At 32.1% G+C, this 25,635-nt stretch overlaps 1 protein-coding gene across 1 annotated transcript in view; it reads right to left on the reverse strand.

Moving 5' to 3' along the window:
• HCN1 (hyperpolarization activated cyclic nucleotide gated potassium channel 1) overlaps positions 1-25,635 on the reverse strand; it is a 351,288-nt gene that overhangs the window by 324,289 nt on the left and 1,364 nt on the right. The window lies entirely within an intron of this gene.

Genomic DNA, 25,635 nt, shown 5'->3' on the forward strand with positions numbered 1-25,635 from the left:
AAATGTTTAACATTTTATATTTTGGAAGACATCATAAAAAGCATAATTAAGATGTAAAAATGACTAAAATTCAAAGTACAACATGATTAATTCAGGTAACAATTAATAGAACATAAATAAAGAGTTTTGAGGAGAATCTATTTCAGGTAACTTCAGGAAAGGAAGTGTAGAGAAGTGATATATAGTTAATTCAGAGATTCTGTTACATGATAATTCTGAGACTAGAGAGCATACCTTTATAAATAGATTTTGAAAATCTGAGGGAAAAGGAGAACAAATTGCAGTTTCAATATTTGACTTATTCCTAGAAAAATTAATAAATGCATTTGCTGTATTAAATATATGTACTTAATTGGCATAAAAATGGGCAATAAACTGATGTGATTACTATTCATATGAATAGGACCATTTGGTTATGAATAATACTATCATTACTTTTTCACTCCAAAGATTCATTCAGGATCAACTTGAGTGCAAACTAGAAAAATGACTTTTGTTTTGAAGACAGTACAACAGGTAAGGCACTTGTAGAACCAGGTTTAACCCCGCGCTTCATCACCTATGTTTTCCCCAACATTGTCGGGAATGATCCTTGAGCAAGAGCCATAAGCCAGCTGAATACATCCAGAAAATATGACCAAGAATGGAAAGAAAAACAAAAAAGAAAAAGACCAACTTTAAAAAGAAAATGCATTATACCAAATTGTGGATGAGAACATTTGGTGTGAAAATATAATTTCTCACATGTGGTATTACAGACATTTTAATAACTACTGCTCAGCCAATATTGAAAATGTACACACTGGCAATCTAAATTTATCTAAAGATTTAGTGTTGTTTCCACATAAAATGTGTAATATTATATTCAACTTTATGTGCACAACTTAGTTCTTCACCTAATAAGAGGGTCATATTAATAACTTATTAAGTTTTGTGCTATTATAAGAAATAAATTTGTAGGTGATGGGGTTGTGAGTACAGAAATTTGTTGTTAATCATAGATATGATATAATAAGTTTCCAAAGATAAAAGAAAGGATTGAAGAAAAATTTAGGAAGAGAAAAACCCCACCTTTTTCTCTATAAAAGAAACTCGAGTCTTCTAAAGATGTTTTACTGGGAGTTGTTTCAATTCCTTCTCCAAATTAAAATTAAAATGCTAAATTTAAAATCTAACACACATAGTCAAGGAAACCAGAAGATAAATTTCATTCACAGTTTGGGTCCAAAGCATCTGTAAATTCTTATACTAAAGAATTTTATAAATACAGTAAAGCATTTTCTTTAAATGATGTACACATAAGTAACAAGATAAACACTGCAGGAATCCATGTTCCATTAGAATATTATAAAATCCTGGGCTACGTGTTTTAATAGTTTTCATTTGTCAACTTGTGAGTGACCTCTGCTAGCTAATTTCTTGGAAGTCTCAATTTACTAAGCTATCATTTTCAGACAGATTTGTTTTATCTCCACCAAAATTTAGCTCTATTACTTTAGAATTTACTGGGAAATCATATTTTTAAAAAATAATTAAACCTTTCTTTTATTGTGTTTGGGTTTTCAAACTAATGGAAACATTTGTACTCTTCTAATTCCACACTATAATAACGTGTGATGTATTTTATGTACTAGATTTCCTTTAAAATCAATGTCAATGTGGAAGTGATAAGTAAATTGCATGTGACAAAGTGGATTCAAATAATTCTAACACTTGCTTTACAATAGTAACTGACACAAATGAATAAATACAAAGAAATGAATGAACCCAAATTATATTTGAGTGACATCAATCAAATTACTTTTGTACAATACCAATGGCTTTAATACTTTGGAAAGTAACAACTCATGTAATAAAACCTCAATTATATTCAGTATAAAAAGACCAAATTTCATTCCCTATTTTTATAAAACTTATTTTTCCACAGACTTTCTGTAATAACTCCCTTCATTCCATCTTTCTTCTCTATTCTCACCAACATCATAGGCAAAATATGTGAAAAACGTATCTCCTCAATATCTCCACTACCAAAATCCTACCCTTTATCAGGGGTCAATTCAAATGGATATTCCTCCATTAACTTTATAAGTCTTCATTTGAAGTAAGTATTATTAACCCTAATGTACATTATCAAAAAGTTTTCTAAAGATGTAAATATTGTACATTACATGTAGATAGTGTTATTAAAGTACATTATATGAATATCTAATTCCATAAACTTTCTACACTTTCTAGACTGCAATATTCTACAGAACTTATTAATTTCTACCTAATTTTCTTTTTTTTTTTTTTTTTGGTTTTTGGGCCACACCCGGCAGTGCTCAGGGGTTACTCCTGGCTGTCTGCTCAGAAATAGCTCCTGGCAGGCATGGGGGACCATATGGGACACCGGGATTCGAACCAACCACCTTTAGTCCTGGATTGGCTGCTTGCAAGGCAAACACCGCTGTGCTATCTCTCCGGGCCCTTATAGGGTTTTTGTTTTTTTTTTTTTTTTTTTTTTTATTTTTGGGCCACACCCGGTAATGCTCAGGGGTTACTCCTGGCTATGTGCTCAGAAGTTGCTCCTGGCTTGGGGGACCATATGGGACACCGGAGGATCGAACCACGGTCCGTCCAAGGCTAGCGCAGGCAAGGCAGGCACCTTACCTTTAGCGCCACCGCCCGGCCCCCTTTTTTTTTTTTTTTCTAATTTTCAATATATTTTAGTATTTAGTACCACTGTAAATCTCACTGTAATTCAGAACTTAACTAGTGAGTAAATTTTGAAATGTCAGTCATAGATATTAAGGTAGAATTAAGTCACTTGTCATATAATTAGTAAAATAAATATATTCATATTTAATAGTAAAATGTGCATGAAATGTTCCTTTATAAAGTGTTAAATATTAATTTAACTTCTTTCTGAAGCTAGAATGGTTTCTGTTCTGAGTTATCATTAATACAAATGAGACAGAGGTGGCTTCTCTGTAGTTTCTAAATATAAGAGAAGATAATACATTTTTTCATGGTTGATTTAAATTTTATAATCATATAAAAAAGTTCTTACCAAGTAAATGTCGAAATACTACAGCTAATATATACAATGTAGATGCTTCTTCTACTCAATTTAAATAATTACATGAGAAATGAAAGATAATAGAATAAGAAAAAGTGATTGTTATAAGACTTACTCTGTTCAAAACTGAATCATGACTGTTGGGTCCTTGGTCTGTTGGGTCCTTGTGATAGTAATCTGTTATATGTCACCAGATAAATCGGATCACAACTTATGTCTCAGATGATACATTGTACAAAAAAAGCAGCAAACTATATTATGCAATTAAAAACTGTTTAGGGAGTAGCTATTCAAAAAATATAATTGGAAGTTTTACATATTAATTCAGAATTTGGGGGCTTGAAAGTACTTTATTTTGATTTATTTGGAAATGAATATTATTACACTAAACAATATGGAAATAAAAAGTATAATAAAATAGATAAAATTGTTATGAAAACTTCACATATTTATAATGAAAGTAAACTGTGCATTTGGCTATGTATTTTTGAATCTCTGGTAAGAAAATAATTTATTTATTGAGGCCAGAGCTCTATGGTACAGAGGATAGAATGCTTACCTTACACAAGAACAACCTAGAGTCCATCTCTAGTACCAGATATGGTCACCTGAGTCCTCCTAGGAATAATCCCTAAGAACAGAGCCAGGAGTATGAGCATCATCAGATGTACCCCCATCCAAATATATATTACCCATCACTGTTAATCATGATCACCTATTTGTGATAACACTGGTCTGAATTCCAATGTATCCAATCTACCTTTATAATAATTAAGAATGGTATTTAATGATAACTTTTTTGAAGGTTGAATATTTATATTTGTTATTTGGAATTTTTTTATAATAGTGATTAGAATCTCGCCAATTTTTAAATCTGGATATATAGAAAAATATCTCCACTTTGGGTTATGATTCAATACTATTTTATTTATTTAACAATTCAATTTGTTCCCTCTTTGGCCACTGAGTGCTCTTTAGGTTATCTTTTCAAATTCCACTCAACCATTCCTGATCATTAGTAACTTTTCCACTCTGCACAATTCTTTCCTTATATCAGCTTCACAAGTGGAGGGGTTAGAGGTGTTAGAGAAATGTGTTTGTCTTCAAATAAACTTTTCTATAGCTACAATCAACTGATAAGACATTCTAAAACAGACCCCAGGCAACCAGCACAAACTTGGCTCTATGATCTCTGAGAAAGGCTAAGCACAATCATTACAGTACTATGTTTTCATTTTATTACACACAGTTAAGTGCAGATACACAAACATATATACATCTCCCAATTATTTGCCATTATGCATTTTTTACATTTTATATCATTTCTACTTAATATCAAGAAAAATCATTTTCTCTGATGAAATAACAAAATTAAGATATTTTAAAAATTCAGTAAGAATTAATCCAGTAAGAAATTTAAAAATATATATTTTGTTAACTTGTACTATGCTATCCAAGAGATAGTCATACTTTAAATTTTAACACTGAAATGTGACTTTTCATTCTCTTTTAGATTAAGTATATATAAACATTTGTCACCAAGTGAGGTCTTCATTATAAACAAATTTTGTGACACTCAATAAATTTTAAATATTCAATTGGGATTTAATCTTATGCCACTATTTATGAGACAAGAGTCTATATATATATATATATATTAAGAGACAAAATTGAGTACATATGTACTAAAATTGCACAAAATACAGAAAAAATATTCAACAGAAATATTTACTGACTATAATTTACTTATTTGTTCATTTTTTATATTATACACACTAACAAAGTTTATCAAGATGAAATTAAAACTTTTTATTTTTAACTTGTATAATGCATCTTAATATATTTTATTAATATAAATTTTCTCTCTTCTTAAGAGTTAATTTAACATTATCTTGGATGTGTTTTAATTATTATAGGTAGATCAGAAAATGTTACAACTCCAAAAAAGTAAAAAAGAAAATGTTACAAATTGATGTTACTTTTCAATATCATTAAATGAATGCTTTGGGTGCTAAATTCATAAATTGCATAATGAATGCATTCAATAATAAGAAATGTGTATGAATATCAAAAGAGTAACTTTATGCTGTTATGCAGACTGATTAGAGAAAACAGCTTTGCCAATTTTGTTATTACTAATCTATGTTCTTCCACCTCAGCGCCTCATGTTATGTTTGACTAAACCTTTTGACCTTTCTCTGGATCATCCCAAAGTATTAGGTCAGCTTTATATTCAGAAAGAGCTAGGCAAGTATATTATGATTTAATAACTAACCTAGTACAGTTCCAATCATCCAGCTGAATCCAAGAATTTGTTCATAATCTTTATTATGAACAATTTCTGTCATTAGATGCAGCCCAAGTATAAAAAATAGGATAAAATAACACTGGTATGAATGTTCTTAATTATAAATATCACTAATAACATTTTCCTATTATTTTCTCATTTATAAGAGATGAACAAATTTAAAAAATGATCACAGATTAAAAACAGATCACAGATTACCATACTCAAAATATGTCTAGGCCCAGCCCTATTGGCTATTAACTGACCAAGAAAATAGGAATCTCTCCACTACAACTGTATACACACATCCTAAAATGCATGTTTTATAAAATATATGAAACTGTAGGTATACATTTAATATTTCAACAAAGATGAACTCTATATAAATACATTTTACTTGAAGAAGGGTTTTATGAAGAAACACCACTCTATTTGACATGTTCATATATATTTTGTCATTAATATCAAATTACCTGCTGGATCAAGAGTATAACTCAGATGGCTGATTATAGTCTTAATATAGTCATTTTAATATGGATATTATTGCATATCTATAAAAACGTAGTAGTTCTCTATAAATAGCTCTACATAGAACATATTATATAACAAATAATATGTTTTCCATACATAAATCATATCACATTAAATCAGCCACATCATTGCCCTATTAAAATATCTAATATTTTATTTTCATACTAGAAATTTAAAAAAACAATTATTTCTCATAATTTAAAGAGCATGTCTTACAAGAAGACATTCTTTCTACTAAGATAAACTAGCAAAAAAATAGAATCAATAGAAGATAGAAGACAAATGCTGTGGAAAAAATTTGAAAATAAAATGGGGGTAAGAATAGAATGCCTAAAATTTCCTTCTAAAACCAGAAATGTGTGTGATCTCAAGATAATGGAATATAAATTATCAATGAATTCCAAGAGAATACAAATGAAGTAATAATCTTTTATGTGTTCAAAAATTTGTGAAATATCTGATCCTGAATGGAAATATATTTAAACATAATTGTGCCAGTGAAAAATCAGACAGAGTATGTGAAGATAACATAGCCATGTGAAAAGAGAAATATTTAAAAACCACCTACTTTTCTATGTATCTAATTGTCTATCACCACTCCATCTTACCTATACAATTAATAGTAAATGGAAATCATCAAAACGTTACCTGTACTTGACTCTTTACAACTATTATTTGGGAACATTTCAGTTACCTCCTTATCTACACTGAAACTACTGAATTATCTATAGTAGTAATAGTTATTATTGTGGCAAAACCTGGCAGAAATCAGGTATTTCTCCCAGTTCTTTTGACCTGGTGTGGGTCAGGGAGTCAGGTAGTACCAGGAATCTTAACAAAGTCAGCAGTATTTAAGGCAAAAGCTTTTACCCCTGTACTATATACATAGTCTAATGGTTATCAAATTTTAACTTAGACTTTACTAACTTTCTGAATTAGAATAAATCTATGCTCTATCTTTTCTTATATTTAAAATTTTGGTATTTTTTTTTACTAATAGTAATTACTTCTCATTATCAGATGTTTCCCTTGTTCACCATTATATCCTGGGTTATTTTGTGGACTACATACGTAAAATGATTAATAATTTAGTATTAAATCGATCTTAATATCTATGGTGCTTCAAAGAATCACTAAGACAAATATATTTCAGTTTCATTACAAATTGCCTAGATTATCTGTTTTAGAGTAATTTGTTTAATATTTTCTCTGCTTAATTCAGTGTTTATTTTTTTTAATGAAATAGTGTTTAATGCTTTAGACAGACAATGATACTACACCATACCCATTATTAGAGTGGCAATATCTGAGGCCAGAGTGGTGGGGCAGGAGTTGGGAGTTTGCCTTGCATGCGGCTGACCTGGGATTGACCAAGGATGGAACCTTGGTGTCCCATAGGTCCCCCTCACCAGGAGCGATTTCTGAGCACATAGCCAGTAGTAACCCCTGAGCATCACCGGGTGTGGCCCAAACACACACACACACACACACACACACACACACATAAAGCAGCAATATGTCCTCACTATTCATAGGATTCTTCTCATCTACATCTCATCTCATTCTGTCCCATCTCATTTTACCACTTTTCTCAGTTATGCTATCAGACTTTGATCTCACAGTTTTGAAGTATTCTTATAATTGCCAAAGCATTTAAGGCCCATTTGCCTCGTCTCTCTCCTCCCTTCAATCCCCTTTGACATTCTTATTTCTGTTACACAGATTCAAAGCTTTCTCACATTCCATACCTTACATTCCCTTGTCTTGTTACCCTAAATAAGATTGGTGAGAGCATCCAGCATTTGCCTTCCTCCATTTCATCCTGCCTGCTGGCCATATTCTATTTCATTTATACCACAATTTCATTTTTTATTTTGTTTTCAAGCCAAACTCAGCAATGCTCATTATTTATTCTCAGTTTTGTACCCAAGAATCTTTCCTGTCAGCCTCAGAAGATCACATGGGGTGCAGAGACTAGAACCCAGGTCAGACACAGAAAGTGCCCTATTAACTGTCTATGTTGACCCCCTATACCACAACTGCTTTATCCACTCATCTGTTGATGAGTACTTACTATTTGACTGAGCACTACAATGAGCATACAATGTAAAACTTTTCAAATTTGTTTCTTTGTGCTTGGAGATAGATACAGTGAGTGAAATCACTGGATTATCTGACACGTGTATTTCTGATTTCTGAGAAACCATCATACTGTTTTTCACAAAGGCTGAGCCAGACAACATTCCCACTGCAGTAAATGAGGGCTCCATTTCTACCACATCTCCATCCACAACGACTGGATTTTAATTTATACGATATTAAGGATATTAAGTAACGGCATTTTTTTTTCAATTATTTACTGGCAATTCATATATATGTGTGCCTTCATTGACAAGTCATCATCTTCCCTTTTTTATTGAGTTATTGGTTTCTTTGTTGCTACAACTATGAGAGCTTCATATATTATATGTGCTAGATAGCAGTCCTTTATCTGGTATATTTTGTAGAAATATCTCCCATTCAGTAAAGTGTCTCAATTTTAAATAGTTTGTTTTTGTCATCCAAAACTTTTCTTTGATGCTTTCCCATTTATTTTATTTTAGGGTCCATATACTGCAATACTCTTGGATTTATTCTATGTCATCATTGCTGGCTGCGCACAGGGAACTATATATAGTGTTTTGTATCTATCCAAGATTAGCTTTAAGGGATGCAAAAGCTTTACCCACTAACTATAACGCCATAGTTTATATTTATTTGTCACCTTTGTCAGCATTGTCATATCACTGAAGATATCATGAATGTCCAGATTCTTAGGTGTTTTGCCTATATTTTCATCAATGTAGCTTATGTATTTTTATATAATTTTAAGGTCTATGGTGAATTTAAATTTAATATTGTGTATAGTGTGAGATACAGTTCCAGTTTCTATTTTTTACATGCGGTCATCAGTTTTCACAACAGAATTCGTTAAAGAGACTTTCAGCTTTATTTCATACAGTCGTAGCTATCCATATATCTAAAAGTTTATCTCTATGCTCAAGTTAAATACATTCATCAGTATCCTCAAGAATATCCCATGCTGTTTTGGTTACTGTAGATTTATCTCTGTATAGTTTAAAGTAAGGAAATGTGATATTTCAACCTATTTATTTAGAATTTCCTTAGTTATAACTGGTGCTTTATAAATATAGATGTATTAGTAATCCTTCTAAGTCCTTGAGTTATGCCATTGACATTGTTATGGGAATTATATTAAATCTATATAATAGTTTATATAGGATCATAATTCTATTGATGTTGATTCTTCCAATCTAGAAAGAAAAATTTTCCTTTTCCTAATAGCATTTTAAGTATGTTCCATATAAAATTTCATATATAATTTCTTGCATATTTATCTGCCTTTTATCTAATAATAGCTCTCCTAAATTTTCTCAATCAACTACATTTCATTATTATAATAATGTATTAAAGCTCATAAGCCAATAGTTAATATTTATATAGAGCTATATTGCAATTTAATAGTGAATAATGATCCTTCGTGTAGAAACTGCATGTCTTGAATGCCAGTGGCTAAAGATTTAAAGCCTCTATTTTTATATATCCCAATGCCTTCAATTTCAGGAAAGCTCTTCACTGTTTTTTATTTGTCTATTCATTTTGATATGTAAACAGATTTTAAAATAATCCATAAAAATAATGAAATAAAAATTACATTTTTAGGAAGTAAAATTGTTTTTACATGTCAGTTTTTCTGGAGTACTAAACTTAAGTAGACCTTTGACAACTATTTATATTTACATATATATATTTGCCTACATAGACAAGAAAACATCCATTTTCAAGATTGACCATCACATCTTGCTATCAAATATTTAGCTTTATAAATATAAAAATATAAATTTGTAATGACTAGATTTTTTTTTTTTTTTTTTTTTTTTTTTTTTGCTTTTTGGGCCACACTTGGTGATGGTCAGAGGTTACTCCTGGCTATGTGCTCAGAAATTGTTCCTGGCTTTTGGGACCATATGGGACACCAGGGGATCAAACAGCAGCCTGCCCCAGGTCATTCTCATTCAAGGCAAACACCCTACCACTGCGCCACTGCTTCGGCTCCTACTGACTAGATTTTTACCATAAAATTCAACAGAAGGATTAACTGAAAAAGGAATACTACTACCATTAGTTGTCTACTGAAAAAGGAATATGATCACCATTAGTTGTCTACTGAGCACCATTTTCCAGTTTTCAATATGGGAAATTTAGCCAATAATTAATACTCCTATAGTAAGATTCCAAAAATAAATGAATTCTAATAGCACTTGATTTTTATAAAGCCAGAAAAAAATGAAATGATTTAATTCTTCTGGGAAACAAAAGACAGTAGTTAAGATCCTGGGGGACTCAGCCAAATCAATGGATTCAAATCCCTACTTCTTCATTGAAAACTGCTTGGCCACTTTACTTCTCCAAAATCTGGTTGTCTAACTAATAATATGGCACAAATAGTACCATAGTAACTAGTAAATAGGCTCAGTACAATGACATAAATACAGAATAAAGTAACACACAAAGCTTGGCAAGTAGCGCTGCATTTTTGACCATCATTTGTAGAACAGGCCATTATCTGTAGCCTTTTATATATGTGGCCTGTTAAAACATATTTTAAAATAAGTTCTTACACTAAATTAAAGTAAGAACTCTGACATAAAATACTTAACAAGTTGGTGCGAATCCCCCCATTTCAATGTTAATATGTACCTAAAATATTACTATGAAAGATATGTAATCCACCTTGATCAAAAATAAAATATTAAAAAATACTTAAGTTGATTTAGAACAGAAGTGTGCTTATCAAAAGAAATAATTATATTTATAGACACAGAAGTCATATTATAAACATAGAATATATAGAATTCTAACTATTTAAGGTGACAGACATCTCAGATTCAGTTAGCTGTCATGAAAAATATTTGAATCTGCAGGTATTCACCTTGTTTTAATTAGAAGAGAAATAAAAAATTAACCACAAAAATGTACTTTTTAAAATCACACTAAGTAAAGTGAACTTAGCATGAGCCTCTATTACCTTATATGGCTCTCTTCCTAAGCATGAAATGTTCTCAGTAATGTGCTTGTGGTATCTGTGGTACAGATTTAGGAACAAATCTTGGTCAATACTATCTCTTGCTGCTTGTGAGTTCTCACATAATTAGGGCTGAATACACTGCTCTTTTAAAATTAAACCAAGCCTCTGGGAAAGAATCATGGAAATAGATGGTTAAAGGACACCCAAGCAATTAGCAAGCATGATAAAGTTAAAAACTGAAGATAGGAAAGTAGGTTAAGAGCTTTTATCTATTTCCATCATGATTTTTGATACAAAAGTATACACACATCAGCCCTATTTTACTGAGGATGGAGTTACAGATTCAGTTCACATTTTAACCAATAAGTAAATTCCTTTGCTATTTTTCAAGAGGTCTTTTTAAGCCCACACTACAGAAATGATCTAGACTTGACTAACTTTCATAACAAGACTGGAAAACTTTACACTTTCTGCAATCACAGTAGGGTAACCATAAACTAAAAAAAATTAAATATTAAAATACTGAAGATTTTAAGATTTGTTCCTAAATCAGTACCACAGATACCACAAGCACATTACTTTGAACATTTCATGCTTAGGAAGACAGCCATATAAGGGAATAGAGGCTCATGCTAACTTCACTTTATTTAGTGTGATTTTAAAGATTGCATAGTAGATTTTTTAAACAAAATATAAACAAAGTAAATAGTTTATAAAAGTACAAAAAAGATTTCATTCAATTTATTTGCGATGAATTTACCAAAATTGTAAAAATGAAAGATACTAAAATATAACTAATACATAATATAGTTATGTATAAATATTTTTTCTAATTCCACATTTTACCTCTATTGATACATTTTACCTCTATTAAAATTATAGCTCAATGTGATTGTCTTTGCTACTCTATAAGAGGCAATCAATTGACTTCATTCTTTGTCATTTTTTTCTTTAAATCACTTCATAGCTTCTATAAATAAATTAAGCACTCAGTAAATATTTACTACATAAGAGAACTCATATGCATAATCCCACCTCTAAAATAAATCTCTATTACTTCTTGATTTTTGCTTTTTAATTATTAAAAGAAAAGTAAAACATAATTTAATATTTTTAAGCAATGTCTATATCATAAGTACCTTCACTTTTTTATTAATATTCTGCTAGTACTACCATATCTGCAGTGACTTCCTCTATTGGAATCTCTCAAAGTTATCATTAAACCTAGGAATCGTCCTGAAAAATGTATTTTACACTAATATTTATCCCCCCATGAATTATAAATTTTAATGGCATGCAGAAAAGTTAATTTTTTATATTATGTTTACTATTATTTTCCCCAATCCATAGAAAAATCACAATAAATATAATTTGTGGCCATATGACACCTATTTAAATAAGACTTTGAAGAGGCTCAAGAGATAATACAGTAGGTAGGATGCATATGGCCAAGCTGTGTTCAAAACTCAGCAACCCATATATTTAGTTCTTCAAACACCACTATAGGTAATCCCTAAGGACAAAGCCAAGAATTAAGCCCTAAACACAGCTGAGTCTGACCTAAAAACCAAAAAACAGACCCAATAAAAGATACTGAAATTGTTACTTCATCAATGGACTATACAAAGGACATCATGTCAGCAAAAATGAAAACAACATTAATCTCCTTGCTTATCTCATCAGAGCTCTTTGGTAACCAGGTACATTGCCAATCAACATTATTTTGAAATAAATCATTTGTTTCTGAGAAGTCTCAACAGTGGGCTTAAAATATTCAGTAAAGTGATGCTATAAACAGATGTGCTGTCATCTTCCAGCTATGTACTTGTATTTACTAGAGCATAGGCAAAGTAGATTTAGCATCATGCTTAGGGCCTTATTTTTTAATTGAAATTAAGAATTGAATTTAATCTAAAATTGTATATTCATTCTTTCTGAGACAGCCAGTCTTTCTTTTTCTTCCTTTTTTTAAGCTCTCTAGTTATAAAATTCTTAGGTTGCATCTTTCTTCTATAGAAGGCCCATTTTTTCCCTATTGAAAATCTGTTGCTCAGTGTGGGCTCATTCATCAATGATTTTAGCTTGCTATCCTGGATGACTTCTGCAGCTTCTACAAAACCTGATGCTTTACCTTGTAATTTTATATTAATTTTGATTACCCTATAACAAAACTTTGAAAACTTCAGACTCTTTTGCTATTAAAAATAGCCAGCTTTGGAAATATTAGATAAGGTTTTAAAAGAATGTTGTGTCTGGTCTGACCTTTACCCAGAAGACTTTTTCCATATCAATAATTGGGCTATTCTATTTTTTTATTTTTTGTGTGTTCACTGGAGTAATACTTCAGATTTGATCAAATTGTTTTCATTTTCAACCAAAAATGGAAGATCAGTAGTCTACATCATGAAGAAAAATATAATTCAAAATTAATCAATGAGGATTTTTTATTAGATGTGAAAACAGCACTACATAAAAGAAAACTATAGGCAATACAATCCATAACAACTGCACTCATTAGGTCTTTCAGGATTTGATTTTAATGTCAAAAGAAACTAAAGCAAAAGTATGATAATAATAATAGAAGAGAATCAACAAACTAAAAAGATTTTGCTCAGCTAAAGAAATCATAATTAAATCACGAAGACATCCCACTGAATTGAAGGAAATTCATACATACAACAAGATAAAGAACTCATAAGCCTCAACAACAAACACATCAATAAATGGTAAGAACCTAAGAGCTACTTCTCCAGAGATACAAAGATGAACAGTAGGTACATTTTAAAAAATGTTCATGACCACTTACTATCAGAGAAATAAAAATAAAATCAGGAAGCTATCCTCTCAGGACTGAAAAAACAATATCTGGATTAAGTCACTTGCCTTACATGCAGTCTACCCTTGTTTAATGATCACCTGAAAATTACCAGAGCCACGTATAAGCATTAAGTACAGTGAGCTGTAACCCCATAACTAAAATATTTTAAAGGTTCACATCTATGAAAATATTCAGCACTAAGTATGAAGAACCAGTAAGTGTTATAAAGAAAAGTAACCCTATTATATGATCAAAGTACAAATAAATCCACCCTCTATGGAATTCACTATAGGGAGGGTTCTCAAATATTTAAAAAGAATTTGCCAGATGGTTCTCAATTTCATTCCTATGTATCTATTGGGAAAACTTAAAAACAGAAATTTGAAAAGATATATGTTTTAATGCATGGAGTACAAGTGCACAATAAAGAAAGAATGCAGGTTTTTCTCTTAGTGGAAAAGGAGAATGGCTTTTAAGAGGCTATATACAATTTCTACTGTATTTTTTCTTCTTAAAGTTCTTAGTATATAGGAATATTTCTGATATATTCTAATGTGTTTATCATAATAATCAGCTATCATACTGAACTTTGTAATTAACTTTTTACTATCAATTGCTTCAATCAGCATATTTAGGCATGCAAAATCATCTTCAATAAAATGTTTACAGCCTCTTGCTCCTAATATATTTTCAATTAACATTTTGTATATTACTTAGACTGATACATCTATAACGAATCTCTTTTCAATCATATATCGTGATGACATACTTCACCCTAAAACTAAATGACTTGTTTAAGAGAGAATGTTCTTCCCCCTAATGGCAAGAATTCATGTCTATAATTCTAATTTTTAAATGTCTTGTCCTAATAAACCTCTAAACGAAGGTTTATTTGTATCTACATCCTCCTGACACTAGTTTAGTATAAAGTTCCTATGGACATATATTGGTTTTAAACTTGGGTTCAAAAACAAATGTGCTTTTTGTAAACCATATTGGGTTTTCACTACCCAGACTGCCACAGGATGAAAAAAAATTGAATATCATGTACATGGTCTCACATTCACAAACTCATCTTCATAAGGAGAATCATAAAGTCCATCTATTATGTACATAAAAAGCATATTCTTTTCTCAAATAGAGTATATTTCTTAAATGCTTCCACTTTAATATCTTAAAACTCATGTAGCATAATGTATAAAGCATGATTACTAAACTCCATATATAGGCATCATACAGTATACTTTTCAAAAACTACACATTATTTCCTCATTTTATAGCTGAGAGAACTAGGATGCTAGGTGATAAGGTCAGATTTCTGAGCTCCAATTGTTTCTGTTTTTGTGGGGTTTTTGTTTTGTTTTTGTATTGTTTTTGTTTTTGTTTTTGTTTTTTTTTTCTTGGTATTTGTCGTTACTGTTGGAGTACTCACTGGATTTTTGACACTTCTTTTTGTACTGGTGGAATGTTTCACCTTTTTTCTCTCCTTCGTTTCTCAAACCGATGATGAGAGCCTCTAGAAGAATTCCACTTATTTTCGGCATATTAGACTTTTACCCCAGTTTATTACTTTTCTCTCCTTCAAACAAAACCACGTAACTTGAACTAGCTAGTCCTGCCCCCCCAGTTAGAGGGGGGAAATAAGGGAGGCACCAGGACCAAACAGGTGCAAGACTACTAAGCAGTAGGCTAGATACAGAGGAGACCATATATTCTAGCAACCCTGGGGGTGAGGGAAGAGGATATGGGAGGTAGGACAAAAACAGAGGTGTAGGGAGGACAATTTGGTGATGGGAATCCCCCCTGATTTTATGTAAATATGTACCTAAAATATTATTGTCAACAATATGTAAGCCACTATGATCAAAATAAAAATTATATTAAAAAAAAAACATTTGTCATGCATGCCGAATGATGGTGGTTTAAATACCAGTAACCCATATGGTCCCCTGAGCCTGCCAGGAGCGATTTCTGAGCGTAGAGCCAGGTGTGACCTGGCTACCGGGTGTGACCCAAAAACAAAAACAAACAAAAAAAACAACAACAAAAACAGATGTTATACGAACATATAGGCCATTCCCCCATGCCATTTACCATACAAACCCACTCTGTTAATTCACTCTCCTTAATGATTTCTTTTGATGTGTAGTGGAGATTTTGAAAATTTACTAGTTATTTAATTTTCCACATTAATTTCCAGTTAGCCTTCTTTTAGGAGGGGCACACCCTGTGACCTCAGTAGTTACTCCTGGCTATGTGCTCAGAAACCGCTCCTGCCTTGGGGTACCATATGGGATGGGATGGAACGCCTGGGATCAAAACCAGGTCCATCCTGGATCAGCCGCGTGCAAGGCAAACGCCCTAACGCTGCACTATCGCTCCGGCCCTCCAGTTAGCCTTCTTAAAACAGACACAAATTTAGTTAATATCACCAAATCTTTAGACTCACCATTATCTTTTCACTACTAAATAGGTAAACCATAATCTTTAGCTAAATCAGTCTCTTATCACATTATTTATAATATGAAATCTAGATATTATTACAAGGTAGGTTATACCCTGTGATGTGCTTTCCTTTTAGATGTCTTATTTAATTCCAGGGTTGATGAAGGCATTTTTAATTTGTTTGTATCAAATATAACCTATAATATTTTAGATAAACCTAAAATATTTGTTCCAAATAATGAGCACAGATTGATATTACTTTCAAATGTCCTTGAAATCACTCTTTTTGTGCTGTCTGTTTGCTTATCCCTGTATAGACTGTTTTCCTTTAAATCAAGCTACTTAAGATTCTCCAGAAAATTTTTTTTACTCTACATTAGATTCGATATAGTATCTTTCATGTCTGCACAATATAGAAGAATTCCTCCTTGTTAAGGAAGTATATCATCAAGAAACTTGCTAACAAAGATTTTGATTAATTCTGTCATTCTAAATCATGATTTCCTGTTTATATTATTTTGATTTTATATTATTTATATATTATCTTCTATTTATATATTTATATATCATTTTATTTATTATGTACTATTACATATTGTTATGTTGTTTCCTGTTTATATTATTGCAAAGCAGGACATCAAATCTCTTTTTTTTTTTTTGGTTTTTGTTCCACACCCAGTGATGCTCAGGGATTACTCCTGGCTAGGGTCAGCTGCATGCAAGGCAAATGCCCTACTGCTGTGCTATCATTCTGGCCTCACATCAAATCTTTTAAGTAAGCACTTTAAGGATTTTCTTGCCTTTTGGGTACTATTTATATATAGTGTTTTCTCACTTTTGTCCATATAACTTTATTGAAAAGTTTTAGGGTAGGTTTTTTGTTTGTTTGTTTTTCTGATTCACTGACTCCAAAGCATTCTTTGTGATTTTATTTGGGTCTTTTGTTCACACTACTGAGTAGTCTGCATATTTCAGAGAATAGAAATTATACATTTGCCTCTCCAGAAGATGTTTTTCTAAATGTCTCTGTAAATTCCATATGTTCATTTTCATAGCTGTTCTTATTCTGGGAATATTTTTATAGAACTTAACCTGATGGATTCTTTTGTCTTTTCCCTATACATTGCTATTTAATCAATAATACTGAGAAATTTACCTACACTTTATATGCTAATTAATCATATCCAAGGTTCTTATTTTCAGAAATTATTTTTGTGGCATGTTTTTTTTGGTTTTGCTGGTTTGCTAATTGATTTTTGCATAGGTAAATTATTTTTCTAAAGAAATCATTTATAAGATATTTAAAATAATATTGCATTTGGCTATTATTCCTTTCTCCTCTCTTCTCTGGACCTTAATTTGCTTCTTAATTTAGTCTTTTTCTCAAACTCTTGCAATATTTTGCTCTTAGATATTAGATGATAGAATACCTAAATATAATTATAGTCTCTATGTAAATATATGTGGCTTTTAGCCAAGTAATTAGGAAATAAACAAGATTTTTTTTATTGGAAGACCTTGAACTACATCCTATTGGAGGTATTTTTCTCCTGTTTCCTGCCTGGGGATTTGACCTGGCTCCAAGCATTCTAATGTTAGGACTGAGAGTTCTGTATTCACTAAGGAGGCCCTTATTTAATCCTTATTTAAATCCTCCCTTAAAGTCTAGGTTCCCTACAATCTCTTTTCTTTTTTTTATTCTTTATAAAATAATTTATTAAGACACCAAGATGAACAAAGTGATACATAGTTGAATTTAAGGCAGGCATACAATATTCCAGAAATACCCTAGTTTCCCTACTACCCATCCCCCAGCCAGCCTTGATAGACACATCATAAGGTTGTTTAAATTTAATCTTATGTTTTCAATTTTGTTGATTTTGTGGTTCAGATATTTAGATATACGTAGCGATGTTTTCGAGTCCTCAAGTCTCCCGCCCTGTTCTTATGTCCTGGATTTTTTTCAGGTACAATGGTGAAGGACTACAGACACCGAAAAAAATTTCTTTGTAACCAATAGTAAAATTTTGTACAAAGATTTGTAGCCTTCAGAATGCTTGTAAATAGTCTTCTATTCTTTGCATTTTCCTTTTTCTTTTGTTTTTTTTTTCTGAATCTTTTTTCTTTATTTATGTTATTTCTGGAATAATTTTAAGGAGAAGAAAATATTTCAAATAATCTGCAAATTTGGAAGATTATTTACACCAGCAATCTTTCTTCTTTCTTATATGTAAAAGAGTTGGTGTGACAGAATCAAGATTTAAAAAACAAGAATTACTGGTTCAGTAGTTCAGTTTATACTATCTCTTTATATCACCATGTCTGTGCTACTTTGTTTGACTGTAGATTCCTTTAGTTATCTGTATATTGGGAAGGGAACTTTAATATATGAAATTATGTTTTTTACATAAGGAAATTTAGAAAAATTACATATTATTGCAGAGAGATAAAAAGCTCTCATTATCATCTTCAAAATTTATTTACTTATTTGGATAGGGACCAGACCCTGCAATACGTAGGAGTTACTCCTAGTTCTGCAATTTCTGCCTTCAGGAATTACTCCTGGCAGTGCTCTGGGGACCCTTTAGAATGTCAGAGATGGAACACAGGAAGGCCATATAAAGGCTAATAAATATGTACAGTTTTATTTAGAAATAAATTATTTATCCATTCATTTATTTTTGGGGGGCACACACAGTGATGCTCAGGGACTACTCCTGACTATGCAGTCAGAAATCATTCCTCCCTTGGAGGACCATATGGGATGCCAGGGGATCGAAAGGCGGTCCGTCCTTGGCTAGTGCAGGCAAAGCAGATGCCTTACCACTTGTGTCACTGCTCCAGCCTCTCATTAAATAAATGTTTTCAAAAAGATGTTTTGTGGGCCAGAGAAACCCAATAGGGCTAGAAAATGCCTTGTATGCATCTGACCTGGTTTGAATCCTGGCACCACATATGATCTTCCAAGCATCACCATGTGTGAAACCTGAATATAAAGATAAGAGTGAGCCCTAATCACCACAATAAAAAACCATAAAACGTAAAAAATATATGTTATGTTGATCTAACAATTTTAATTCAAAAATATATTTATTCATAAAAATATTCTAAAAAATGTTCATGTAAAACATTAATAATGGCCATAAAGTATATATGATCCTGATGCCCATTATAGACAAAATTTGGTATATCCAGTAAATGGGCCACTACTTGGGAAACCTACATAGATAAATACTTTAAGAAAGATGAAACTTGAAAACACTATGATCAATGAAATAAGTCAGTAACATAAGATTATGTTGTAAGCTTTCATTGCTATAAATTGTCCAAATTTTTTAAGAGGTGGACAAAAAACTATTGATTGTTTGTTTAAAGCTCTGGGGGAGGCCCATGTGCTGCCTAGGTAAACGGTGTCCAAGCACATGTCATTCCCACGTCCCCTCTTATTATATGTACTTTCCTACTTTCATGAAGGGTTGTATACCGAATCTCTCTGTCTTTGGAAAAGCCAGTGCTCTCTCTTGAGCATGTTATTCTCTTCCTTATTTTCTCACTCTTCTTCCTCAGTACCTCCAAATAAAATCTGTTTTACTCCCCGCTCAAAAAAAGTTCTGGAACAGACGACTGTTTAGAAAGAGATAAGCTAACAAATATGTTTTCCTTTTTTGACTTTAAAATGTGCTAAATGAAGTGTGACAATTAGTTAAAAAAAAGACCTGAATGAGCTAAGTCATACCAAGTCATACAATTTTTTTTTTTTGTTTTTGGGGATGTTGTGCTATAATAAATCAAACCATGTATCTGAGGGACCAAGTAATTCCAGGGATCATACCTGGCCCTTCAATGTGCAAATTATGTGCCTCATCCAGTAAGCTATCCTCCCAACATAAATTATATGTGTGTGAATCCCAGTTATAGATTAATCAAAAATATATCAAAAATAGCTTACTAATAATACATTTGAGAAAACTTAGAAAGAACAAAGAAATTATGTACATTTTTATTACATTAGGCAAATAAAACTAAAACATAATGATAGATCTCATAGTGTATATTCTACTTAGATTTTAACTCCAGAAGTCTATAGACAAAAACAAACAAAAAGAAAAACAATTATAGGGGCTGGAGCAATAGTACAGTGGGTAGGGTACTTGCCTTGTATACGTTTGGCCCGGGTTTGATTTCCAACATTTCTTATGGTCCCTAGAGCCCAACAGGAATGATTTCTGAGTATAGAAACAAGAGTAACCCCAGAACATTGGAGATATGACTAAAAACATAAATAAATAAATAAATAAATAAATAAATAAATAAATAAATAATTCTAAATTTGAAGATATGAAGCCCAGAAAAAAAACATAAGCGGTAGGGTGGTGGTCATCACAGTGATTAACTAAATCTAAATGACAGAGAAAACAGGTAAGATGCAAATGAAAATAAATGGCTATAAAACTTCAGAGGAGTTAAATGTGACATCTAAAGTTCTAATGTCACATCTCAAAGCAGAAAGGCATTTATCTTGTCAAAACTAAAAACTGATATTTATGGCTAGAAATCAGGGAGGGAGGGATGGTGCATGAGTTTACTTGGGTAGTGGAAAATCATGTAAGATCCTGCATCTCAAAATAGATCTGCCAAAATATTCTAAGAGGAACAAGGATCCTTTAAGGATCTAAAAAAAAAAAAAAAAAAAAAAAAAAAAAAAAAAAAAAAAAAAACAATGGTTAAAGATGTTTGTTGTAGCACTCTGTATAAACCAAGATACTAGGGGAAAAAATCTAAAATTACAGATAAATAGTTGCTAACTCTGTGTGTGCAATTTCTTCTTTAAAGTAAAAGCAACTGTCCTAAAACTATAGAATAAAGGGGTCAGAACAGAACGCTGTACAGAGGACAAGGTGCTTGCTCTGCACTTGGTTAATCTGGGAGCAACCTTGAGTTAGCCTACCAGCAGTGATTCCTGAGAACAAAGTCAGAGTAATCCCCAAATACATCCATGGATAGCCAAAAATAAAAAAATAAAAACAGAGAAATAATAATTAAATAAAATAAAACAAACCTATTTGTAAGGAAATTGTCAAATGACAAAATTGGAGCATATATGAGTGCTACTTTTTTCTTCCTTAACTTAGTGGCCAATGATGAGATGCAACAGTTAAAGAACAGTAAAAGTTATTAAGTGTTTGAGTCATGAAGTCAATTTACATAAAATATGTCAGTTAAGTATTCAACTAAAAATAATCTACTTGTGAACCTGGAGAGATAGTACAAAGATTCAGGCATATTTCTTGCATAGAACTAACCTGGATTTAATACCTAGCACCCCATAGAGATCCCTGCACTTCCAAGATTGATTCCTGAGTACAAAGCCAACAGTTAGCCCTGTAAATAGCTACATACTTCCCCAAACCAAAATAATATTAATAGTAATAATTTACTTAATATTTTATTATGTGCACATAATTATAAACAGATGTCATCTGCAAGACCTATACACATATGAAGGCACAATTTCACAACCATAAACATTCAAAACTGTACTACTGATTATTACCATTTCCCCTAAATTGTACAACAGATGCTTCCACAAAGGAATTGCTATTAGAATAATAATTGTATATGGAAGTAGTTTGTCTAGCCATGCAGATATTTTTGTTCTTACGTTTTAGCTCTGCAACAAAATATTATTGGTCAAGTTCATAGTTTGCTGCTGCAGTTTCTTTTGGGATGAGGCCTATCCCCAGCAATGTTCAGGGCTTACTAATGGCTCTGTTCTCAGCAATTACTCCTGCAGGGATTCTGGTCACCATATGTAGTGCCAGGTTTCAAATCTAGCTCAGCTGTGTGAAAGACAAATGCATTACTTGCTGTTTGTACCATCTCTCCCACCCAGTTAACTACTTCTTTACACAAAATGATAAAGAAAATGTGTGACAGATGTTGAAATAGTTTAGTATTTTTCACCAATGGTCTGCAACAATTGTACTGTCCTTAAAAGAAACCAAGAAATTGTATTTTAAATTTCTCATCCAAAATAGAATTTTTAAAGTAAATGAGTTAAATTACTTGCTAAACACAAGAAGTGACTTTAAAAAGTAAATGATTACATGAAAGTTACATCAGATAGTCTGATTAATTAATATATATTTTGTGATAGCTCACTAAATGAATTGCTAAAAAAATCGCAATTATTATATGAGCTACCATCTTAAAAGTTTAGGATTTAAACTCTTAGTTTTTCATGTTGTTTTCTGTTGCAGTGTTTTTAACAAAAATAGTCTACTTAGGTTTTGTTAAATAAGCCTGTAATAATGAGAAAAGATCATTACAAAGCATTCAAACTTTGTTTATTATTCAGCATGCAATTTCAAAATCTAATCAAGCTTATTAAATATGAATTATTAAAGATGCATCTGCCCAATAGTTCTCAATTTATACCAATTTTCCAAAAGTTTTAAAGGGAATGTTGCTCAGGGGGGAAATACATCTTACAACATTTTAATACAGTACCACTGTAATATCTATAAAATAAAATTTTTATTAACTATATACACACATTCTATGTACACTAAGAAAAGTAACTAAATTAAACTGATACTTCCAACTCATTCAAATAACTTCACTTGAATTAGTTCTAATAGTTGCCAGAGTGATATTTTTTAAAAATGTAAATGAATATAAGGTATAAAAGGATTAATCTAACAGAGAAACAAAAATCTTATGGATAATTTTGGCTATGCTGATATGGAGAGTAAATTAAAGAAGAATTACTGGGAGAATAGAAAATGCATTCAGCACAAAGGTAACACAACAGTGAGCTCATTAGTCCTTAAGCCCCAGAAGGCTGCATTCTTTTCCCCAGAGCAGCTCCTGGAAACAAAATGTGTCCCTCAGACTGATTGTAATATGAGTGAGGGCTACCTTCAGCAAAGACATCAACATAGTGAAGTGCTGGCAAACCAGTCATGGCAATGTCTTAAGGAAGTGACTCCAGTCTCTAGAGTCCATATGTACTTAGGACACAGCTATTTACACTAATTGATAAAAAGCAGTAGAAAAATTATTTTAACATAGAAAATCTTCCCTCGCCCTTACCAGATAAAATGTTGGCAATATACGTGGTATAAGCATATTAATTTTAAAAAATTCCTTATGTCAGCATGATCCAATGAAATAGTACTAGAATCCCTAACACAGCAGAAGAGTAGATCACTCCACTAACATAACTGTCCACAAAAGTGCTCAATTTTCTTCCAGTCATTCTTCCAGGGTGACTATTGACAGATTGTGAAAGCACAATGCTTGGCCAACTGCCGCTTTAATTTTAATCATGAGTGAAAGTAAAAGTTGAGCTACTAATTAATAACTCTTTATAATCTCAAAAAATATTAAATTGGCAAATGCAATACATATGCATTGCTCACAAGAACTTCAGTCAGAATGGAGGCATGTTTTCACCACACAAAGGTAAGAGTAAAATTTAAAGTTGTAGTTCTCTACTTGGGGTGAGCAGTAAGCACCCAAATTATAAACAAAAAGAGAAGGTGGTTGTTGTCATTTTTCTCAAGAAATTCTCTGGATTCTTAATAGTCTTGATAGTATTTGACTCTTCGTTATTCTCTGCAGGTTTCTAACATCATCCTCTCCAGAAGAAGAAGAGAAATACAGTCCTGTGCCCTACTTAGAGAGGAGCAAACTACCTGCCAGACAGGCATAGCTAGAGCACTCTGGGCTCCAGCGGGAAAAGTGGCACCTAGTTAGCTCTCCCAGAGTCTCTGTGGAAACAGACTCTGCCATGGAGGGTGGGGGGGAGGAGTGGAAGCAACCCACTCAGAGCTCTTCATGAGACAGGCAAGGAGCTTGTTAGCCCTGATGCTCAAGTTAGGGCATGCCCTGGAGCAGAGGCTCAGGCCTCATGCAGCAGTGTATGGGTGCCAGAGAACAGGCTGAACAAACTGCCTTAGCCATGCAAAAGCTTATGAAAGCACCAAGGGGAAAATGTGAATCTTCTGGGTTCTTTATATCCAAATGTTCTTCTCCACACCACACTGTATCTGGAATTATTTAAAGAAAAATAATCTGCTTGAATTTTGTGTGGCCTATACAATCTTGATCAGTTATAGATTTTGAGAAAACTTAATTGGTGCTGACATCATATTAAAACAATTTAAGCTACAAAGACTTAAGTGTCTTTCACGTGCAGAAAAGTATTTATATGATTACTTCTTCAGTTTGATATTTTAGAAAACAAGTGCAAATTGTAACTGGAAGTATCAATTTTCCTACAAATGTTATCTAGTTCCTATGTAGTAGTGACTGTTCAAGTATTGTTTAAGAAACTAAAGTGTCATATATAAACAATAGACTATGAAATTTAACAAAGATTAGTATTGGTTTGCATGTGATTATTAAACCACATATATTTCTGAAAAGATCATACTTGTGTTTTTTTATAAAGATTTGAAGGCTGTTTCCATGTAAAGCTTTTTCATGAAATTCTTGCAACATGTATGCGACATTTTATTGGGGATTGATGGAAAGAGTATCAAGCTTTTTATTTCAACCTTTAAATTTCGAGACAGGGCAATCTTACACACTATATAACAAGAACATTTATAAATTTTTTCTGATACACTCTTCTTAGTTAAAAATACATTTTTATTTATTTCCTTTATAATATGAGCACTGTTGAAAATCCCCTATGAGCTATGTAATATAAAGCTTTTATAATATCTCCTTAAAAACCTTAAGAGTAGACACTTCCTAAGATTCACTTTTATAAGCATTTTTATGACAAAGTACCTGTCGGTACTGTACTTTAACTGTATGGTTAAATATGCATTTAACGTCAGAATATATAAATATCAAAGGTCAGTATATGCGTATGTTGTATCAAAAATATATGCTAGATGACGCTTACTACAAGCTTTGAAGTGTGCATGGATTTGCTACAACTAATGTCATTCAGAACAGTGGACAGCTCCCCAGAACTCAGGGAGTGAGCGGAAGGCCAAGATTCTCCTTACTTTCAGAACATACACAAAAGTAAGGCTGCTTTTCATCGCTGAATCCGAGCTTTGTAGAAGCCTGTGCAAACTGCTTGATGTACACTCGTACGCTTTTCATCCCCCTTCCTTTATTTTTTTAACAAGTCCAGATTGACATAAATGCATGCTCCCTTGAGATACCAGTCCTATTGTAGATGGGAAACCCAACCTTCCTTGGAGTTACTGTAAAGGGGGGGGGGGGCTTTGCAGTATGAGCTCAACGCTAATCAGCGGATCCACTTGACGACCTTCATTTGACAATCGCTAAACGTGCTGAGAGCAGAATGAATACATGGGCGACACCTAAGAAGATTAGGCGACGTCTTCCTTCTCAAACACTTTCCTTCCTTCTCTGTTAAG

This window comes from Suncus etruscus, chromosome 2, assembly GCF_024139225.1.
Source record: "Suncus etruscus isolate mSunEtr1 chromosome 2, mSunEtr1.pri.cur, whole genome shotgun sequence".
Lineage (NCBI taxonomy): Eukaryota > Metazoa > Chordata > Mammalia > Eulipotyphla > Soricidae > Suncus > Suncus etruscus.